This window comes from Aythya marila (assembly GCF_965140915.1).
Source record: "Aythya marila genome assembly, chromosome: 1".
NCBI classification, from domain to species: domain Eukaryota; kingdom Metazoa; phylum Chordata; class Aves; order Anseriformes; family Anatidae; genus Aythya; species Aythya marila.
In genome coordinates this window covers 183,090,659-183,112,755 of record NC_139042.1, presented here as the reverse complement: position 1 = coordinate 183,112,755, position 22,097 = coordinate 183,090,659, and the positions used below count along the sequence as shown (strand labels likewise).

The 22,097-nt window shown below is 42.7% G+C and overlaps 1 protein-coding gene across 1 annotated transcript in view; it reads left to right on the top strand.

The window, feature by feature from the left end:
* Nucleotides 1-20,678: 20,678 nt before the first annotated feature.
* Nucleotides 20,679-22,097, top strand: part of FAM3C (FAM3 metabolism regulating signaling molecule C) — a 31,781-nt gene continuing 30,362 nt past the window's right edge. The window contains exon 1 of the mRNA XM_082755854.1: nucleotides 20,679-20,799. The gene's annotated coding sequence lies outside the window, so the exon portion shown is untranslated. The remainder of the gene's footprint in view (nucleotides 20,800-22,097) is intronic.

Genomic DNA, 22,097 nt, shown 5'->3' with positions numbered 1-22,097 from the left:
ATAAATGTCTAATTCCGTTCCTGTAGGCTTATATGCCTATATCCTTCTGTGTGTAGAACACAGAAATGTGTGGAAAGTGCCTACTTGTCCTGGATTTGTGAACATGCAGACTCTCAGACATTTAAAAATCCTTGACAAGGGGCAGAAAAGCAGTAGTTCAGAAGATTGTTTATAAAAGTAGTAGCCTAATGCTAAAACCGGCAAAGGAAGCATGTGTACGCCTGGCAGAACAGACTAATTTTCCAATGTGGCTATTATTCCAGTTCAGTCTTAATGCCAGACCTCAATGTAATTGAGAAATGATGTACATTTGCAACACAAATAATCTGATTTAGATTCTTAGAGTATTTCAAATAGCTAGGAAAATATTTAGTGTATAAACTAAACTGTGAATAGAAAGTCTGAGGGAACATACTGAACTGGAAACCCATGCAAGAAATGATGAACATGGTTTATAACTAATCTTGCATTGGTATTTCAGACTTCTCTGGGCAGTGCTCAAATCTACCATTATCTTATTTAATTTGTTTGAAATGTCTTTTCAGCTCTGTTTTTCTGACTGGTTGGGTACTCAATGGAGTGAAGCAGAAGACTTTAGAAAATTAAATCCTCCTCTTGGTCTTGTATCCAACATTTCTTTTTTGTCTCCTGTAGAAGTGATATATGCTGGCATTGTCCACTTGCAGCCCAGAAAGTCAACTATATCCTGGGCTGCATCAAAAGAAGTGTAACCATCAGGGTGAGGGAGGTGATTCTCCCTCTCTACTCTGCTCTCATGAGACCGCACGTGGAGCATTGTGTGCAGCTCTGAGGCCCCCAGCACAAGAATGACATTAGTTCATTAGTCAAGTGCAGAGGAGGGCCACAAAGATGATCAAGGGCCTGGAGCACCACTCCTATGGAAACAGGCTGAGAGAGTTGGAGTTGGTCAGCCTGGAGAAAAGAAGGCTCCAGGGAGACCTTACAGCCGCCTTCCAGTACCTAAAGGGGGCCTACAGGAAAGCTGGGGAGGGACTCTTTGTCAGGGAATGTAGTGATGGGACAGGGGAAAATGGCTTTAAACTAAAAGAGGGTAGATTTAGACTGGATATTAGGAAGAAATTCTTTACTCAGAGGATGAGTTCCAGTGCTCAGAAGCACTGGAACATGTTGCCCAGAGAAGCTGTAGATGCCCCATCCCTGGAAGTGTTCAAGGCCAGGCTGCATGGAGCTTTGAGCAACTTGGCTAGTGGGAGGTGTCCCTGCCCATGGCAGGGGGTTTGAAACTGGGTGATCTTTAAGGTCCCTTCCAACCCAAACCATTTTATGATTTTATGATTCTAATTATAAGACTGAATATCTTATCCAAGAGCCAGAGTAGTTACTAATTGAGTTCTAAAGCACTGCAACACACAGAGAAATAACTGTCAAAGCAAGCCAAACCAAATACTAGCAGGAGCCCAATGACACATAAATTTCAGACTGAGTGAAAACCACCCAGAAGTTTTGTGTAACTAATCATTTGGAATTTCATTTAAAAATAGCCTATTAAATACAAAGTATTCCAATGCAGTAGATGAAAGTGTATCCACAGAAGGAGTGAACCTGCTCGCTTTGATGTCAGTGAGAGTAAAATTCAGACCCCACTATTTTGGAAGGAAATAGGATCAACCTTAAGGCAACAAACTTGAGTGTGGGTTAGCCTAAGAATGCTTGTAACAGACAGAAAGAGGAGCCTGAGCTTTGAGATAGGCTCAGACACAGCCCTTTCATCTGCTGCCCATTTGTTGTTTTTCCCATCTATGGCATTGTAATTGTTATACCGTAACATGACTGGATGTTTGATTGAGCATGAAATAAAATTTAATTGCTATATAACAGATAATTTGGTCTCAGATCCAACCCTGCCAGCAACTCTTGCTCACATTTGTTAAAATTTCATTTCATGTGCCTCACACAGTCATGTCCATACAAGGTGCTGGCCAATATAAGGCAATGGGAGATTTGCCATGACTTCAAAGGAGTTGGGATTTCCTCCATGTTCTTCATATGGCTGTATATTTGGCATTATAGCAAAATAATTAAGGATATATTTAAACTCATTCATTAAGTGCAAAGAGTATTAGGTAAGTAGCTGAAGGTGAATCCATCCAATGCCTCATCTTTGCCAATGTATACTTACCCTTACACAAGGCATACCCTTTGCTTAATTTACTTTCTGAAATACACATACTTCTCAATTTTAGTCAAGTGAGTGGTAAATTGGCTTGTCTATCCCACAGTCTTAAAAGGGAGAGATTTAATACTGTCTTCTTGAAATGCTGCTCCACTGCAACCAACCATAGCACAACTTTCACGGATGTTGCAAAGCACCAGGATTTCATGCTCCCTCAGAGGCAGTATCTGACCATACTGTGTCTACTGGCTGTGACAGTTGATTGGAAGGGATTTGGGCTTTTTATTATCTCCAACTCTGATACAAAAATGGTTGATTTTTGTTTATGCTATTTCTGTAACAAGAACAGAGTTCTCAGCTCAGAATCAGTATTTCAATCTTATGTAAGTACAACTTACATATTAATCAAATTCAAGAGTCATGTTTTCTTTACAGGATGCAAGGGGAATGGAACTTTTTGCATAGCCAGTAAGTTAGAAGCTATGTTTCAGGAAGGGAACCTGTGAGACATAATCTTATTGACAAGCCCAGGAAAAATAAAATAAAATAATGTTTAACTATACTAAGAATTATCCTAAAACATACTTTCATATTTACAACAAGCTAAAATTTCAATCCTCTAGACCATTTTCAAAATACCACTAGTGAAGACCAGAGACAAAGCAACATGGCTTCTGAGCACACATGCACATGTGTGTGTGTCAGATTTGCATCTATACAGTGGAAAATAATGCTGAACTGGAGTGATGACTCACAGAATTTAAATATATGGCATTTTCTTACATTTTGACAAAATGTGCTAGTGGTTTAGTGTTTTATAAGGACAAGTTATTTTAGTGGTGAAAGTAACTCCATACTCTTGACTTTTTTTTTTTTTTTTTTTTTTTTTTTAATGCAAAAGAACGAATTAAATAGGAAGGCAAAAGAAATGTAAAAAACAAATATGTTTGTTTAGGAATCCAGAACTGATGCTCTCCTTGATGGATAGGTCAGTCTAATGGTCCCTTTAGTATAATGGTATTTGACAGTGGTTGGTACTATTGGTACTATACACTTGAGGAAAAAGAGATAAGAAAAATCATGAGTACAATATAACAGAGTTTTCATGTTCTGCCCTGCCTTGATATCTTGTTCCTTTGCAGTAAAGGAATTTCCAGACATCTTAGTTTCAGCTGGACATTTGTGCTTAATTTTAATTAAGTTAGAATTTCAGAAAATAGAATTCAAACAGTATCACAGAAATTTTGGCTAGAAAGGACTTACAGAGGTTGGGTGGTCCATCCTCCCACTTAAAGCATGATTATAGCCAACATTAAATCAGGTCACCTCATTTTTTGCTAAGCCATAACTGTGTCTAGATTCCACAGTGTTTCTGTTTGACCAGTTTCTGTGATGAGGCATTCTCCTGGAGAAACGCATCCAGTCTGAACTTCCCAATTGGCATCTTGTGTCTGTCACCCCTTCTTAAACTGTGTGCCACTACTGAGAAGAGTTCAGATCTGCTGTCTTAGCAGCTCCTCTGAGCAGTTGTTGACTGCTCCGAGATCACGCTCTTCTCTAGAGTAAACAAGCTTAAATCCAATGAATTCTTACAAGACATATTATTGAAGTGTCCCTGTCCCTTGGCTGTGCAATAGATCCTATCTAGTTCTTGACATCCTTTTTGAGTTGATGAAACTTAACCTGGATATGGCATCTCAGGTGCAGGCTCACCAGTGCTGGGTTAGTAGGATAAGAACTCCAGTGCTTAACCTCTCTCACCGTGGGCTTCTTGTCTGTCTACCTGGTTGAAAGCATCCTTGCTGCTAGTTTTGAATGTGGGCTCCCTTCCATTTGCTCTGCACTTCTCAGGAGATTGTCTTATCCTTTAACCTTCATCCTGCCACCCTCCATTAGACAGGTTAAAAAAGCAATTAGATTACCCTCTTGGCTTTCTCTTCAGGCTGAACAAACTCCCTTAGGCTAGTTATACATCATGTGCTCAAACCCTCTCATCATATTCAACTTGGCATCTGCTGTGATCCCCACCATGAGCCCTGTTCATCAGTGGAGCTGCTCAGCCAGTTATGGATGAGCCCCAGAGCTCACCCTGCTCCAGGTGCAGAGCTTTGCACCTCTCCTCTTACAACTTTATGAGGTTTCTGTTGGCCTGATCCTCAAGTTTTCAAGTCTTTCTGGACTGAAATTCTGCTATTTGGTGTGCCATGCACTACCACAGTTTAGCAGGTTGTTAGTAGCTTTCATTACATTTAGTATATACATAGTATGTAGTATGATATATACATATAGTATTTGTATATTTTTCTGTATTTGGCATTACACATCATGAAAGGGATATTGGAACTTTTCCCAGAATGTTTTTGAGTGGGAATGCCAAATAACCACGAACAACATGAATAGCAAGTACCCTTTTTGGAAAAATATGATGTGGTTCTAAAGTCAGTACTGCCTCCGTAACATTTTCCTACCATCCTTTTTCCACACATCCCCAAGCCAACATCAGAATCACTGCATAGGGTCACGTTACCATGATATGCTAAGTTGGATACAAAGTCAGTGCTGTTACACAGAAATGGAGAAGAAACACGCACACACACCCCTCTGTGAGCTGAGCTGTAAGAGCAGTAAGTCCCTTAGTTGTAAGACTGTGATGTGAGAAGTAAAAAGAAAGGGCAAGAAAGGTATTGTTTTCCTTGCCTGAAGACAAAACTAGATTATTTGTCCAAGGCAGGAAAAAGAAAAAAAAAAAAAAATCAAAGAAAAAAGAAAAATAGATACTTTAATACTTTATGTTAACTTAGAATTTAAGAATTTTAAGAATATTATGGTCTACTGAGCCTGATGACACTGATTATGTTTTGTGGTTTGGAGAAAACCAATGACGTCAGCTTTCTACCTGTTAAAATGGAGTATTAGTTATTATTACCTAAAGGATATATTAGAAGAACTAATCAGTTGTTTGTTAAGAACTATTAAGAAAATATTAATAGTAGCAAGGGTATGTCAATACATCACCATGGGCATTACTGTCTTGTCTTATGTTCAAGCATAACCTTTATCATTTATACATCCATGTGTAGAATGAGCACTCTCTTGCAGAATTAGTCTGTGTTCAGGAATTAAGAGCAACACGAATAAATATATTTTTATTTTTTTTCCCCAGTGGAAGACTTTAATATTTCAAAATTTGGAATGAAACCAAGGAGTGTTGAGACTTTTCATGGCATGGTGCCTCAGCTCTGGGGCAGACTGTCAGCTTTGCACCCTGCACGTCTGGGGAACTGGGATTGCCAAGATGCCAGAAACCGGAGGATCCTTCCTTCCCAGCTCTCAGCACTCCATCAGCCCCAAAGCCAAGGAATCTGTAAGCCCAAGATCCCCTGGCACCAGCCAGAAGGGCTGTTGAGAAGACAGACACACAAACTGGCAGGCTCTGTTGTCTTGGAAACCTGCCTGGATTCCATTGGAAATTGGTCAAAAATGGAAATTCTCCTGTGGAACATTTTGATTTCAATGAATGGCATATCCTGATGAGAAAATGTTTCATCAGAAATTTTCTAGCCAGATTGTTTGCTGATGGAAGTAGATAAAGCTATTTCATGGATTTTGTTTATTTATTTACTTTACTCCCACATGGTTTGGTAGAATCAGATTAATAAGCAAAGCACTCTAAACACTCTGACATTTAGTTCTGAGGTTTTACTCCAGGAACCTCTCTCTTTGGCTGAAATTTAAGTTCCATTTTAATCATTCAAGCCTCTGTTGTAGAGAAATTGTGTCAAGTGAAGCACAATGCTACTAAAAGATAATTGCTCTCTATTGCTACATTTTGTTTACTTCTGTAATTGCCCTTAACTTCAGAAGAGCCCATGCACAATTAATTGTACTAGAGGCTTGTTTCTGCTTAAAGATGCACATTAATACCGGATTAATCTTAAGCACAGGAAGAGAAGATTTCCTGTGGAAAGCCCAGTATATATTTCTGTAAGCAGTTTGTGTTCACATGCACAGAAATTATAATGGTGCTACAAGAAATAAAATCTAGTCCTCAATAAGCAGCTTCAGAAAGTGCAAGACTTTTTGGTTATTTAAAATAAAAAATAATAACATGCAAATAAAAATCATTTTGTAATCCAAAATCTGTATTGAGGTTAGGTGGACAGAGATCTCCTAGCTGCTGTGAAGTCAATGAAGGTTCTATTAATGCAGGAGCAATATTACTTCAAATGCCATGGAGACCAAACATCTCCATATAATCATCAGAGGCCCTATCATACTAAGGGAGAATAAAATTGTTCATATGAATAACCTAACTAAAGTAACAGGTGTTGTGGTTTAACACTGATGGGCAGCTGAGCTCCACCACACCACGTTCTCACTTCCCCTCCTCAAAAGAACAGGGGGAGAAAATATGGTGGAAAAAAAAGCTCACGGGCTGAGGTAATGGCAGGGAGATCACTCACCAATTGCTGTCATAGGCAAAACAGAGTAAGGGACATTAATATAATTTATTGCCTATCACTAGTGGACTTCCCCCCATCCACCCTCTTCCGCCTTCTCCACTCAGGTGGTGCAGGGGAACGGGGAATGTGGGTTGCGGTCAGTCCCTGATGCTTCATCTCTGCTGCTCCTTCATGGTCACTCTCTGTCCTGCTCCCTGTGGGGTCTCTCGGGATGCTGTCCTTCCTGAACTGATCTGCAGGGGCTTCCCATAGGCAGCAGCATTTCAAGCACTGCTCCCACATGGCTTGGTACCACAGGGTCCATCCCCCAGGAGCAAACTACTCCAGCACGGGTACCCCACAGGCAGCAGCTCCCCCCAGACCCCCTGCTCCTGCATGGGCTCCTCTCCACGGGCTGCAGCTCTGGCCCGGGGCCTAGCTCCTGCGGGGGCTCTCCATGGGCCGCAGCCTCCTCCAGGCCACAGCCACCTGCTCCACCGGGGGCTCCTCCACCCATGGGAGGCTGCAGCGTGGAGATCTGCTCCATGTGGGACCCATGGGCTGCAGGGGGACAGCCTGCTCCACCAGGGGCCTCTCCACAGGCTGCAGGGGAACTGCTGCTGCGTGCCTGGAGAACCTCCTGCCCTCCCTTCTACATTGACCTGGGGGTCTGCAGAGCTGGTTCTCACTCCTCACTCCCCCAGCTGCTGTTGTGCAGCAGTTTCTTTCCCCTTTCTTAAATCTGCTCTCACAGAGGCCCACCCAGCATCACTCCCTGGCTCGGCTCTGGCCAGCAGCAGGTCCCTTTTGGAGCCATCTGGAGATGGCTCTGATCTGACGTGGGACAGCTGCTGGGCTCCGCTCACAGAGGCCACCCCTGCAGCCCCCCTGCTACCAGGCCCGTGACACATAAATTCAGTACTGGTCATGTGGATAGGAGAAAGGCAATAGAAGTCATATACCTTGATGTTTGTGGCATTTTGTTCTCTGTCTTTCATGGAATTTTCATGAGCAATCTTGTACAAGATTAAACTGACATGACATGAGTGTGACACTGACAGAAAAAGCTGCAGTCGATTGTATAACACCAAAATCCCTTAGTGATGGGCTATCCCCAGTGGTTTGTCCTGGTTCTGGTACAGCTCACTACTTTAACTAAGGCTTCTCTGATAGTGGGATATCTCATTATTAAATAAACAGATAAAACCAATATGCAAAAGCCTGCAAAGACCTTAGGATGTAGGGATTGTACACAGCTACAGCCTAGTGTCAGTCAACAAGACTTCTGTGGCAAAGATGGAAAAAAGCATCATGTAAGAATACTGTGTGCCATAAATAATCATGTGTTGGTAATGCCTAAATAGAAGTGTTGTGGCCAGGTTTGGGCACAATGTTTCAAAGAAACTGTAAACTGCAGGAGACTGAAAGTCTCCTCCATGAGGAGACATGAGTTGTGAACAAGGATTAGAGGAAGTGGAATTATTTAGTTTAGGGGAGACTGAGAGAAAAAAAAAAAAAAAAAAAAAAGCCTAATAGCAAAGGTAAAGGATGTACATAGTTCTTTGTTGTGACTGTGGATGAGAGGAAGAAATTGTACTACAGCAAGGAAGGTTTAGGTTAGGCATTCACATAAGCATTGGCAAGTAATGGTATAGATCACTTCAAGAAACTGTAGAATCTCCATCACTGGATGATGAGAATACAAATACGAAGTGACAGAAAGGTTCTGTCCAGATTCTGCTGGAAAGTAGAAAGATAGGTTAGGTGGCCACTAAACATCCCTCCCACCTTTTTCTTAATATTCTATGAAAAACTATGTGTGACTTCATCTGATCTACCAGTAACAGTTTTAGAGTGTTCTAAAAGGAAATTATTCGGGGATAATTTAAAATAGCATAAAGGGGAAATATCTTCAATGCATTAAGAGAAATGTAGTACTTTAACGAAAGTACATCAAAAAAGATGCTTTATAACACAAATCTGTTACAGTAACACTTCTATCTAATGTAAATCAAGTGATTTTAGCCTCAATATGTCCTGTCTAGAAACTAACTGTGCAACAGCGTAACAGCCTCTCACTCCTCCAGTATTTTCCCTTCCTTTCATTTCATTCTGTTTCCATTTGCAGGATAACATACTGATTCCAAGTAATAACAATTTAGGATTCAAATCTTGGCTAGATTATTTTTTTAAAAAGCACTGAACAGACTTTCCTTTTGACAAGCTGTATTGTAAAAAGAAAAGAAAACAAAAAACACATTCAGGTAAATACAAATAATGAAATTGCTGTCTTGTGTTCTGGGAGTGTTGCTAGAAGCAGCTGTTAATACTTTATTTAAGAAGCATGAGCCATTTTGTGCATTTCTATAGGCAAGCACAAGTACAGACACGTCTTTATAACTAGCGAAATTCCCTGCAGAGATACAGACTAAAGGTCTATAGGCCACACAGGGTGCAGCCTCCACAGAGGCCTAACGGAGAAAGAGGTTCGTGCCTGTTTGCTGGCTTCCCTTGGGAAGGTGGGACACTGCTTTTCAAGGGGAGGAGATTTAGCTGTCTGGACAACCACAGACCAGCATTAGGTTGAGACATGAATACAAGCCTAACAAACTGTGTTCACAGATGCAGAAAAAGGAGACTAGGAAAACCCCTGGCATCAGTGGGTGCCTTCCATGAATTACTTAGAAACTGCATCTTCCTGTGCATCATGAGTTCTTTCTTTCCTATAAACACTTTGAACACAACTTTGAAACAGAGTAAGTATTCTCCCAATGCCATTATTTGAACTAAAATTTAAGATATCCATAGTTATCACACTGTGGGAATATGTATTTTTAAAAATTACTGAAAGGTATATTGTTCTTTTGTCAGAAAATCTGTGGTATTGGGTTCTTAAAGTATTGAATTCAGCAGCATGAGAGACAGTTAAAAGTGCTGATGTATAAAGAGTGAGTGCTCAGCTGCAAAAAGAGAGATGTCAGTTCTGACAGTGTATCTTGCTTTAATTAGATGGTTGTTAAAATGAGCTGCTTCTCATACGATATTACTTTGACTACTGAGGTAAGCTTCCTTCAAAAACATCTGACTTTCAGTGGTTGTGTCAACTCTACAGTTAGGAGGAAGTAATCAATGAGATTTTTTTTTCCCTCCTAAACTCCAGAGCTCAGAAAACCTCTATGCTTATCACCAGATGAACAGAAACTCCCTGCTACATTTGATTCATTGTTGAGCAAGGCTGAACCTTTGCCCCAGCTGGACTGTGAAGAACTTTTGAGACAGGAGTTCGTTAGCTGTAGGCAGAGCCAGAGCCTGATTGCATTTCACTGCTAAAGTTGCTGTGCTACTTTGAGACTCTCCGCAGTAGCAGTGAGATTGGTATAGGCACAATAACAGCAGGAAGGTTGCAAGAGAACAGTATCAAAGGGCACAGGGATTAACAGAGGAGCTGACACCTTCCAAGTCATTCCAGAAGTTCTCACAGTTCTGATTCATTCTGTTTCTAGGCTGGGCAATGCTGCAGCTTAGTCTGGTCTCTGGATAAATGCGTTTGGCCTGAAACCAGTTGCATCTGGATATGCTTTCAACAGAAACAAGGCGTGTTTGCCGTCCAACTTCTCTTTTTCACTTTCAAAGCCAGTCAGATGCCTATTACCAGTTCGGCCATACTTTGTGGTTGGAGCTAGGCTGTCAATCCCTTCTTTGGGGATATGTCTGTTAATATACAGTGAAGGATGCCATTTCTTTTCTGTGGTCTAGCCAAGCACAGCAGCAGGGATAGAGTGATCAACAATGTTGCTGCATTTTTTAACTTACTCATCATTAGAGGCTCAGAAGGATGGGGTCAGGTCATTCCATGCTGATTACATGTCTATGTGAGCTCAGAGAATCCATAATTACAGAGGCTGCTTTCTACTTCTGGATACATAAGATCTAATGTTTTTTATTATAGTAGAACCTAAGGGCCTAACCTAGTACAGGCTCTATCCTCTAGGCTGACCTGCCCTGTCATTTTGCCTATCACTCTGAAGGTTTGTTCACCAGATGGGATTCTTTCCTTTCCACCAGAAAAGCATAGACATATCAATTACTGATGATTGTTCATACATTGGGAAGACAGGCAGTATCTTGATTAAGCACTAAGGTGTGGGAGGACATGGAGAGACTGTCCATCAATTACACTCTCATTATTTAAGTTATGTCATGAAAAACAGAGCGCATTTCTCATGCAGTTACACAGGTGGGAGGAAAAAAATGATGATGAAGGCTGGGGGCTTGTGACTTCTGGCAACAGGAGGAAAATTCTTCCTGTGAGCTCTGTCCAGCAAAGTGCTGGCGCCAGCAGAGCATGACCCCACAGCAACACGTGGGGGAAGTGGGAAGCCATAGTACAGGGAGACTCCCTGCTGTGGGTCCTCATGGATGACTTCACCTGCTGGCTAAGGGGAGTTGCTTAACAGGGCTTGAATCTGAGATTCTGAAGAAGTGCTATTGAGACTTTTGGGTCCCTTAGACTTTTATACTCTGCTGCTCATCCATATGAACAGCAATGATTTTGCCAGGTAAAAGCACTGAGCATATCAAGCATAACTACATGGCACTGGTTGTGAAGGTCAAGGAGGGTGATGTGGTTTTCTCCTTGATCATGTCAAGGAGAAAGAGAAAGGAAAGGTTTGAGGAGGGGCTGAAAGATACTGCAGATCACCAGCTGCCTGAGCAGCTGGCATCAAGAACAGGGATTTGTTTTTTTATGACTATGGGACCCTCTCTGAGGGTCAATTACTGCTAGGGAGAGACAGGATCCACCAGACAAAGTGGGGCAAAAGTCACCGTGCCAACTGGTTGGCCAACCTGGTGAGGAGAGCTTTAAACTAGAAATGACAAAGGAGGGAGATGATGACCCACAATCAAATAAGGAAGTGGTGGACCAACCTGGCAAACAAATGGTGCAGGATGATGTGGACAAGAAACCCTGTAATCAACAGAACAAGCTGATAGGGCCCACTTAAGCAAATGCCCATAAATAAGGAAGTACCAACAGCATGATATTGTGGGGAAAGCTCACATAAATTTTCTGGAATATCACCATGACGAGGTGCACATCTGAAGGATCTGTACATCTATGCATACAGAATGGAGAACCAGCAGGAGGAATCAGAGAACTGAACACAGTTGCAGGGCTACAATATCTCACTGGGATCTCAGTGATGTGGTGGGATAGCTCACACACCAAAGAGGCTGCTAGAGATGGACATAGGAAATTTAGCAAGAACAATCTGAGAAGGAGAAGAGGAAATGCCTTTTGTGTGAGAGAGCAATGTGAATGTGTGGAGCTCTGCCTCGGGACAGGCAGGAGCTGATTGAGAAGTTATGGGTGAGGACTAATAGGAAGAGAAATGTGTGATGTTGTGGTGGGTGTCTACTACAGACCCCCTAAACAAGCATTAGGTGGGGCCTTCTTCAAAAATCTGGGAAAAGTATCATGTTAGCAGGCCTGGGTACTCATGGGGGACTTCAACCACCCTGGTATCTGCTGGAAGGCCAAAACTGCAGGGCATAAGCAACCCCAGGAAGTTTCTGGAATGCAATGATCATAATGTCCTGACAGAGGTAATCGAGGAGCCAACAAGAGGAGGTACTTCACTGGCCTTAATACTCACAAATAACGAAGAACTGGTCAAGGATTAAAGGTCATGGGTAGCCGTCTGCAATGACCATGATATGGTGGAGTTCAGGAACGTGAGAGGTAGGAAACAGAAAAAGGCATGATTGCAATGTACTCTGTGAGAAGAGACGTCTGCTTGTACAGGGATCTGTTTGGAAGACTCCAGTAGCAGACAGCCCTAGAGAGAAGAGGGGACATGGAAAACCGATTCATTTCCAAGGATCACCTTCTCCAAACTGAAGAATGGCACACTTCAATGAGCAGGAAATCAAGTAAAGGCAGCAGAAGGAGGCAACATGAATGAGTAAGGAACACCTGATAAAACTCAAATGTAAAAAGAAATCAGACAGGTGACCTGACAGCAATACAGAGACACTACACTAATGTGCAGGGATGGGGTCAGGAAAGTCAAAGCCCATCTGGAGCTGAATGTCATGAGAGATATGAAAGGAAACAAGAAAGGGTTCTGCAGGTACAGTGGCAGCAAAAGGGAGGTTAGGGAAAATGTGGCTCCACTGCTGAACAACACAGAGGACCTGGGCAGAAAAGGCCAGGCCCCTGCGGCAAGTGAAAATGTCTTAAGCAAGGAAGGCTTATCCTCATTAGAGAAAGATCCAGGTAGGGAATATATAAACAAATTGAACAAGTCAATGGGACCTGATAGGAAGCATCCACAATTGCCAAGGTAGCTGGCAAATGTCAGTGTGAGGCCACTTTTGATAATCTTTGAAATGTCATGGTCATCAGGGGAGGTTTCTGAGAACTGGTAGAAAGCAAATGTCACATAAGAAGGGCAACAGATAACTGAAAGCAGCCAGCCTGGATTTAGGAAGGGGAAAATCATGTCTGACAAATCTGATTGCCTTCTACAAAGAGATGACTAGGTTGGTGGGTGATGGAAGAGCAGTGGCTGTTATGATCTTCAAATGTGGGTTTAAAAATCTTTTACATTAAACCAGTATAAAGGCATGTGTCATTCACCTGCTCTTAGAATGCAATTCTACTGCATTGGTAAAGCATGCTATTAGCTTCTCATTCATTTTCTGACTATGGCACCTTTCTCAGCATTTTATTATTAATGATTCATATGAACTAAAAACCTCTTACTGTACAAATATCAAATTTGAATAAAGGAGTGAGCATCAAATACTTAAATAAGGTGACCGTAGGGAAAAAAAAAAAAAAAAAGGAAAATACAGAACAGTATTAAAAAAAACAAAACAAAACAAAACAAACAACAACAACAAAAAAAACACATAAAACAAAACAAAAACAAACACACAGAAACAGTAGCTTGCTGAAATAAATCATTATAAACTTAGAGGCAAACTTTATATTCTTGCTCTGAGGAAGAGTTGTAGATGGAGGAGTTTCATTGTGTGGAAAATGATACTAATGCAAGAAGTTCAGTGCAGGTCATGACCTTTCATGGTGCAACTCGTGAATACCATCTGTAATGTGTCTCTCAAGACATCTACAATTTCCAACTGGTGATGCTTGTTCTTGATCTGAATGGGTACAATCTCAGTCTGCAGTGTTCCTCAGATGCTACTCATCTAAAATGGGGGTAGTGCTTTTTTAGGACTTCTAAAGCTCTTCAGGAGACTGATAAGATTTGATAATGTTGTAGGCAGGAACCACAAGATCTCCACATCCGCACATTGGAGGTGTTACAAAAGTTTTCAATTTTTCTCTTTAACACCACACGAACATTTCACATGCTTCTGCAGCTCATTATACACTGATTCTAAGACCTCAAGTCAGCAGTATTTCACTGCAACTGCACTAATAACCTATGTACCAGACGTCAAGACAAACATTTATGAGTCTCATATGACCACAAAAATGACCACCTTCCACATCGTCTGTCTAAATGACAGGATATCCTTTTTTTGCTGACACCAAACTGGCTGATTTCACAACATTGTATTTCATAAGTTAATAAGTCATCACATACAAGGAGTAGCTCTTGTAATGTTTGAGGTACTTTAACAAACAGCACAGGAAGTTTCCCTTACCTTATCCTATAGATATAATTTACAGAAGACTTTGGTCTCTACTGTTGTCTATGTAGAATAGTTAAATAACACTAGATGCACTCACAGGGAAGAAAATGAAATAAGAAACCCTGTGGTCTAAATGTGACATTATTTAAACAGTTGCAATGATATTGACTCCAGTGGAATTTTGCTCAATTACATCCACATTTCCTCTGAAACTTTGGGAATGCTTGGACATGGAGTTATTTTGACTTATTACAGAAAAAATGGGGATGTGATATATTGATCACAATTAATGCATCAGTGGCAAGAGCAATTTTGGAGATGTTCAAATCCATCCTCTAGACTCAGATTTTTACAGGAAACTCAATGGCAGCTAGAAAGCTAAGAAAACATTGTTTTAAGGAAGATTTTTCCATATTTGTTCATGTCTGTTTGTAAGAGGCAGGAAAGAGGAGAGGAGAGGAGAGGAGAGGAGAGGAGAGGAGAGGAGAGGAGAGGAGAGGAGAGGAGAGGAGAGGAGAGGAGAGGAGAGGAGAGGAGAGGAGAGGAGAGGAGAGGAGAGGAGAGGAGAGGAGAGGAGAGGAGAGGAGAGGAGAGGAGAGGAGAGGAGAGGAGAGGAGAGGAGAGGAGAGGAGAGGAGAGGAGAGGAGAGGGCTTCATGTTGTGCTTTTTAATTTCTGTTTATAGTTAAGTGACTCACAAGTTAGTGAAAATCACATTTTCCAGTTGCTTCAAGACAAACTGCCTGGAGCATTCTCTGCATAGCTTTCTTGTTCTTCTTCCACTCCCCTTCCACCCCCCTCACCCACCCCCAACATTTAAAAGATTGTCTAGGGTGTCCATCTTATTTATTTAAGACTGCGCCGTTATTCTGATTTTATCAGATGTGAAAATAAGTGTTTCCTATGATCATGCTCCTGTGTTAAGAAAAGTAACATTTTGCCACAGATATTCCAAGCTCCAGAGAGCAGTCCAAGGTTGGCTCATTCAGAACTGCTTGGAAAGATCAGCTAAGGCAGAAGTATCAGTTTTATAGCACATAAATGTAAAGTTTAAGCTTACAGTAAAATGTACATTTAAGAAGCCACCAGGAACTGCCTTCATACCAGAACAGAGAATCAAGACTGATGATGGATTAGTAGAACATCTACTGCCAGAGGCAACAAGCAACAGCCTGAAGACAAAGAATCTCAAATGGTTTGCTTTTGTATTTTACCTTGTTTCCATTTATCCCCATTAGCCTTAAGGTGCTAAATAAGACGTGTTGCTTAACCTTTCTGTAATTACATGAAGGCAACATCTTCATTTTCCTAAAACAAAACAAAACACAGTGCAATGGTATAATTTCTTTTAGTAAAAATTAGCAGCTAACAGAGATGCAAGAAAGTAAATGCAAGACCAGATATGTTAGCAAAGAAATTCATCAGAGATATGAGTTTCAGTTCAGGCCACCAAATTCATCTTTGTTCAGCCCCAATGTACCCAAATTCTTAAGACATCTTACTTTCTGACATTTGCAAAATAAATATTTAGAGTATAGCTGTTGGGGTTTTTTGTTTTGTTTTGTTGCTGTTTGGTTGGTTGTTTTTTGTTGTTGTTGTTTTCCCCTTTAACATTTAAATTATAAAAAGAAGATATTTTGTTGTTTTATAGTTTTTAATATATATAAGCATTGTGGATCTTAAAAATTGTAGCATTTAGAACCTCCTATGTGGCTATGAAATGTGTTTGCTTTTGTAACCCTGCTATAAATGAATTTCTCAATCTACAGGAGCAAAAAATGGTTAATTTACCACAGACAATAATAAAAAACAAAATAAACCCTTGTAGGTATAGACCTTATTTGTACTTAATGGCCACAGCTATTTTATTATCAGGCAAATTAGGAAAAAAGAAAAAAAAATGAAAATGTAATAAATCATATATATATATATATAAATCATAAACACCAGCAAAATTGTATCAGAACCAATATACAACAGAGGCTTGATTAGATTAGCAGTATAAACCATGAAAGCAAATTTCTTTCAGCCTAATTCATAAATGAGAGTTACTGTTGCTTAATCCTGGCACAAGTTCCTCTAATATTCATGCAGAAGCTTTGTTGATAAGTAGGAATGGTATCTCTGGCACAGTGATGCTTGTACATGCCCAGAACATCTCACTGGAATCAAATCATGGTCATGTGCTACTTAAAAATCACCCCCTAATGCCAGTAGTTGTGGTAACAAGCTGAATGTAGAGGCACTTTTTTTCTACACCAAATCATATAAAGCATTCATGCACAGGCTGCATTTGTAAGATCAGTACGTTCAGCTGCTGGTTTGATTTACCAGTGAGGGATTGTGATTCTTCAGTAATGAGTCATTAACAGCAGCCTACCTTCAGTTCATCACAACGCTGTGCATGAAGCAACCTAAGTTTCATGTAACCACATCCACAGACACTTGTACTCAGAGCCTCCCTGAGACACTGTGGGGTCTGGAATAATCTCTCCTCTTTGGGCTCCTGCCAGCTGACATATTTCTGCTGAACGACAAGACTGTGACTCTCCACCTTCTGTGAGTTGTGACATCTTTCCAGTCAGGTAGATAATTACTGTTCTTTAATCACGACCATTCTCAAGTCCTATTTATTTGACCATGATAAAGATGTAGTTAGAGGTGTTGATTATTGTGCTTATAAAATTCTTTTGATAAGTTCATACTGCTATTTACGTTATCTTTTTAGCATGATTCTTCCTACTGCAAACATTAACTTATCAGAGGATCCAATCTCCTTTAACATGGTGACTTCAGGAGTCTGCTATGCAGACAGTGCCACCTAATATTTAGTCAGGGGAACATGGTGGGATTTCATATATCAAACACTGAAAGAACAGGCAAATTAAGATATATCTATTTAAAACATTTAGAAATAAAACCTATAAAGTCCTCATTTTCTTGAGCACTGTTCCACCCACTGGGTATTTCTTTGCTCATTTTGAGATTACTGCATGACTGAAACTTCAATGGATTATGAGAATTTACTGAAGAAATTACTTGGCTGATGTTCAAACAACCATCCTGTACCAAGGAGCAGTTGGTATCAAAGTATGTTATTTGAAACCTGTTAAAAGAAAGATATATTGACCAGAGGTGGTTAAAATAAGACACAGAAATGTCCTTTTGTCTACCTAACTTTGATGATGTGTGATATGCCTTATATTTTAGCTGAGGCTCTGTTCTCTACAAAGAAGAGAAGTACCACACTGATTTTGTAAAAGTGCTCTCCTTGTGGTTTGACAATAATGTAATTGAGTCTGCCTATCTGCTGCCTGAGCACTTTCTATACACACCGCAGCAACAGTCCAGCTGAGGGAGTTACATCAACAGAAATCTTATTCCAGAAAATAAAGCAGTTAGTGTCCTGCCAGCGTTATCTCCTTGCCTCTAACAGCTCGTGATGGGGCCTGAAGACCAGCACCAAAAGAAAAAGAAAGAGAAACAGAAAATGAAAAAGAAACAGCAGCCAAAGAGCATAGCTAAGGACAGATAAAGGAATTTACCTTTTCTTCTTTTGAAATAACTCAGTTAGATCAGCTCTGTCTGTCCTACTGATCAGAGGATTTTAACAGTTTTTTTTTTTGTTTGTTTGTTTTGTTTTTTAAAGCAGAAAATACATTTTCTGTTCTATAACATTAAATTTGGATTTATCATAATTTTCCAGGGAGACCTTACTGCAGCCTTTCAATATATTAAGGGGGCTTATAAGAAAGATAGACTTTTTACCAAGCCCTGTAGTGATAGGACAAGGAACAATGATTTTAAACCAAAATGGGGTAGATTTGTATTGGATATAAGGAAGAATTTTTACATGATGGATAAGGGTGGTGAGGTAGTGGAACAGGTTGTCCAGAGAACCTGTGGATGCCCTGCCCATGGAGCTGTTCAAGGCCAGGCTGGATGGAGCTTTAAGCAACCTGGTCTGGTGGAAGGTGTCTCTCCTTCTGATATATGGGAAAGGAGAACTGGTAATGACAGATATGGAGAAGGCTGAGATACTCAACAACTTCTTTGCTTCAGTCTGTGCTGCCAGTCAGGCTTCTCATGTCTCTCATTTCCCTGAGCCTGTACATGAGGGCTGGGGGAGCAAAGTCCCTCCCACTCTAAGTGAAGAACAGTTTCGAGACCACCTGATGAAATTGAACAAGTACAAGTCTATGGGGCCTGATGACATGCATCCCAGGGTACTGAGGGAACTGGCTGATGTAGTTGCTAGGCCACTCTCCACCATATATGAGAATTCCTGGCAGTAAAGTGAAGTCCACAGTGACTGAACAAAAGGGAAACATGACTCCCATTTTTAAAAGGGTAGAAAGGAGGACCCAGGGAAGTACAAACTGGTGAGCCTCACCTCTGTGCCTGGCAAGATCATGGAACAGATCCTCCTGGAAGCAATGTCAAGGCACATGCAAGACAAGGAGGTGATCTGAAACAGCCAGCAGCAGCTTCACCAAGGGCAAATTGTGCCTGACCAGTCTAGTGGCCTTCTATGATGGAGTGACTGCATCAGTTGATAAGGGAAGACTGACTGATGTCATCTACCTGGACTTCTGTAAGTCCTTTGACATGGTCCCACTTTGGTCCCACTTGACATCCTGACCTCCAAATTGGAGAGACATGGATTTGATGGGTGGACCATTCAGTGGATAAAGAGTTGACTTGAAGGCCACGCCCAGAGAGTGGTGGTCAATGTCTCTATATCCAAGTGGAGGCTGGTGAGGAGTGGTGTCCCACAGTGGTCTGTCTTGAGATGAACACTGTTAAGTATCTTTATCAACGACAGAGACAGTGGGATTGAGTGCACCCTCAGTAAGTTTGCAGATGACACCAAGCTGAGTGGTGCAGTCAATACAACAGAAGGAAGGGATGCCATCCAAAGGGACCTGGACAGGCTTGAGAAGTGGGCCCACGCGAACCTAAAGAGATTCATCAAGTCTTGCAAGATGATGCACCTGGGTCGGGGCAATCCCAGACATGAGCACGGACTGGGGGAAGAACTCATTGAGAGCAGCCCCACAGAGAAGGACTTGGGGGTTGTGGTGGACAAAAAGCTCAGCATGAGCCAGCAGTGCATGCTTGCGGCCCAGAAGGCCAACTGGGCTGCATCAACAGAGGAGTGGAGCCAGCAGGTAGAGGGAGGGGATTGTCACCCTCTGCTCTGCCACTGTGAGGCCCTGTTTGGAGTGCTGCATCTAGGTCTGGGGTCACCAGCACAAGAAGGATGTGGAGCTGTTAGAGTGGGTCCAGAGGAGGGCCATGAAGATGATCAGAGGGCTGGAGCAGCTCTCCTATGAAGGAAGGCTGAGAAAGCTGGGACTGTTCAGTCTAGAGGAAAGAAGGTTTTAGGGTGACCTTATAACATCTTTCCAATACAGGAAGACCTCATTGCAGCTTTTCAGTACTTAAAGGGGTCTTATGAAAAGACGGAGAGCAACATTTTGCTTGGGCAGATAATGACAGGACAAGGGGGGGGGGGGGTGGTTTTAAACTAAAAAAGTGGTTTAAACTAAAGATTTAGGTTAGATGTTAGAAGGAATGTCTTATCTCAGAGGGTGGTGAGGCACTGGAACAGGTTGACAGGAGAAGTTGTCATCCCTGGAAGTGTTCAAGACAAGTTTGGATGAGTCCCTGGGCAACTTGATATAGTGGGTGGCATCCTTGCCCATGGCAGGGGGGTGGAAGTAGATGATCTTTAAGATCCTTTCCAACCTAAGCTGTTCTGTGATTCTGTGATTCCATGACTCCATCTCAGAAGATCTGATTACTGTGTTTGCTTTGGGACAGAGAGGAAAACAGCCATCCAGACTGTTCCCTGTTCTCTCCTAGACTGTGTCACTGGGCTGATATTTCAGATGTGCCTAACACATTTTCTTCACTTGGTCTTGTAAATTCATGTCTGTGGGTGTACAGATGTAAGGGATTTTTTTTTTTTTTTTTTGAATACAGAATTTCACTGAATTATCCAAAACGTTGTAGTCAAGAAGAGTTGAGCATATGCAAAATGGTCCACAACACACCAGCTAGGGTTTCTCTGTTCCAAATCTCCTCATGGGACATGTGACTCCAAAGCACGCCCTAGGTTTGGCTCCTAGCAGCCTCGGCCTCACCACGCTGGCCCCCTGAGGAGACCTTTCTGGGCTGCCGCAGGAGCCTGCCCTGTGGGGACGGGCAGCAGTGCTTGTAGGGACAGTCTGCAGGGCTTGTGGGGACGGTCAGCCTCGCCCCCTGACGGGCAGCACCTCGCTTCCCAAACCACCTGCCCCTCTCGGTCCTGGGGCGCGGCAGTGGGGCGGTGCCATGCGGCCCCAGTCCGCCACCGGCAGGGGGCGGGCGCGACGCCTCGGCGCCTTCCTCAGCCTCAGCCTGTGCAGCGGCGGCGGCGCTCGGCTTCCTGCTCCGTCGCCGGCGGGCGGGCCGGGGCAGCCTGCGCGGCGCGGCCGCTGAGCGGGACCGGGGAGAGGCTGCGCGACGTGGCCGTGGCCGCCCAGCCCAGGTAGGGGCCCGCGTCCTCCGCGGGGCTGTGCGAGGCGCGGCGCGGCGCGGCGCGGCGGTGGTGGTGGTCCCGGTAGCTCGCCCGCTTCCCCCGTTAGTGCAACTTTGGCGGAGCCTCCCTGCCCCCTTCCCCCGTCCTCTCCGCGCTGCGTCCCCTGCCGGCTCCGTGGCTCCGGGCTGCTTCGCTCCCCGCTCTCCTCCTTCCCTGCCTCCCCTCGCGGGACCGCCGGACTCGGGGCTTGTCGCCGCTGTGGCAGCGCCGTGTGTGTCGCTGCGGGACACGGTGACAGCGCTGGCGGCCGCCCTCAGCCCCGTACTGGGGGCTCGGAGCCGGCACCGAGCCGCGGTGCCTGGGCTCGGCGCTGCTGTGTCTCGGCGGGGCAGCCTCCCGTGGAAATAACGCCGTGTGAAGGTGTCGCTTTTCTCTTTTTTCTTTTCTCCCTTCGAGTATCGGGCCGTGGACTTTGTTGGCAGATGAGCTGCAAGGCTCAGCTCTCGGTTAACGTGCAGCATTACAGGAATCAGGCACAGACTGACCAGGTTGGCAGAGGGAAGACTGTATTCCTTTCGTTTCTGGCTTCTGAGGTTTTAAAGTAGGCAAAGAACACAGTTGTCTTACACATATTCGGTAGGTAAATGCTGTCGTACCTTTGGTCATGTTTTTGCTGAGCGGCTGACAGGCTGAGTAACTCCCCTCCCTTCTTTTTCTATTTTCTCACATTTAAAAGGGGCTAAGTGATAGTGTAATAACTCCTGACTTATGTGAAATACCCGTATTTTAATATTACATATATTTATATAATGTACTGTTTATACATATATTAATAAATATATACATTAAGTCATTCTTTGTAGCATTTTGTGTGCCCCGTAACTCCACGCAGGCTTAGAACCCACAGTGGTTCTTTGTGGGTGAACATAGCTGACAGATCCTTCTAATGCTTTTTTTTTTTTTTTAAATCCTAATAATAGAATCATTTAGGAAGAAGGAACACTACAGAAACATCTGGTTAACGCCTGTGCACAGTTTCCTTTTCTTAAAGCCTTTGAAGGTGCTCAAAGTACAAGTTAACCTCACTAGCACACACCCCCTCCCGTGCCAGCCAGAGAGCAGTTCTGTCCAGTAGGAAGAGATCTTCTTGATCTCTTGGCTTGCATGGTTGTCTGTGTGCGAAACAAGTTTTGTAACTTGCTTTAAGCCTGATACAGACTCTGAACAAGTTAATAGCTTAGTATTGTTGTGTAATAACATCTAATCACTTAAGGATGGAGGAGAAGCCTGGTTTGTTGCAGGCCATT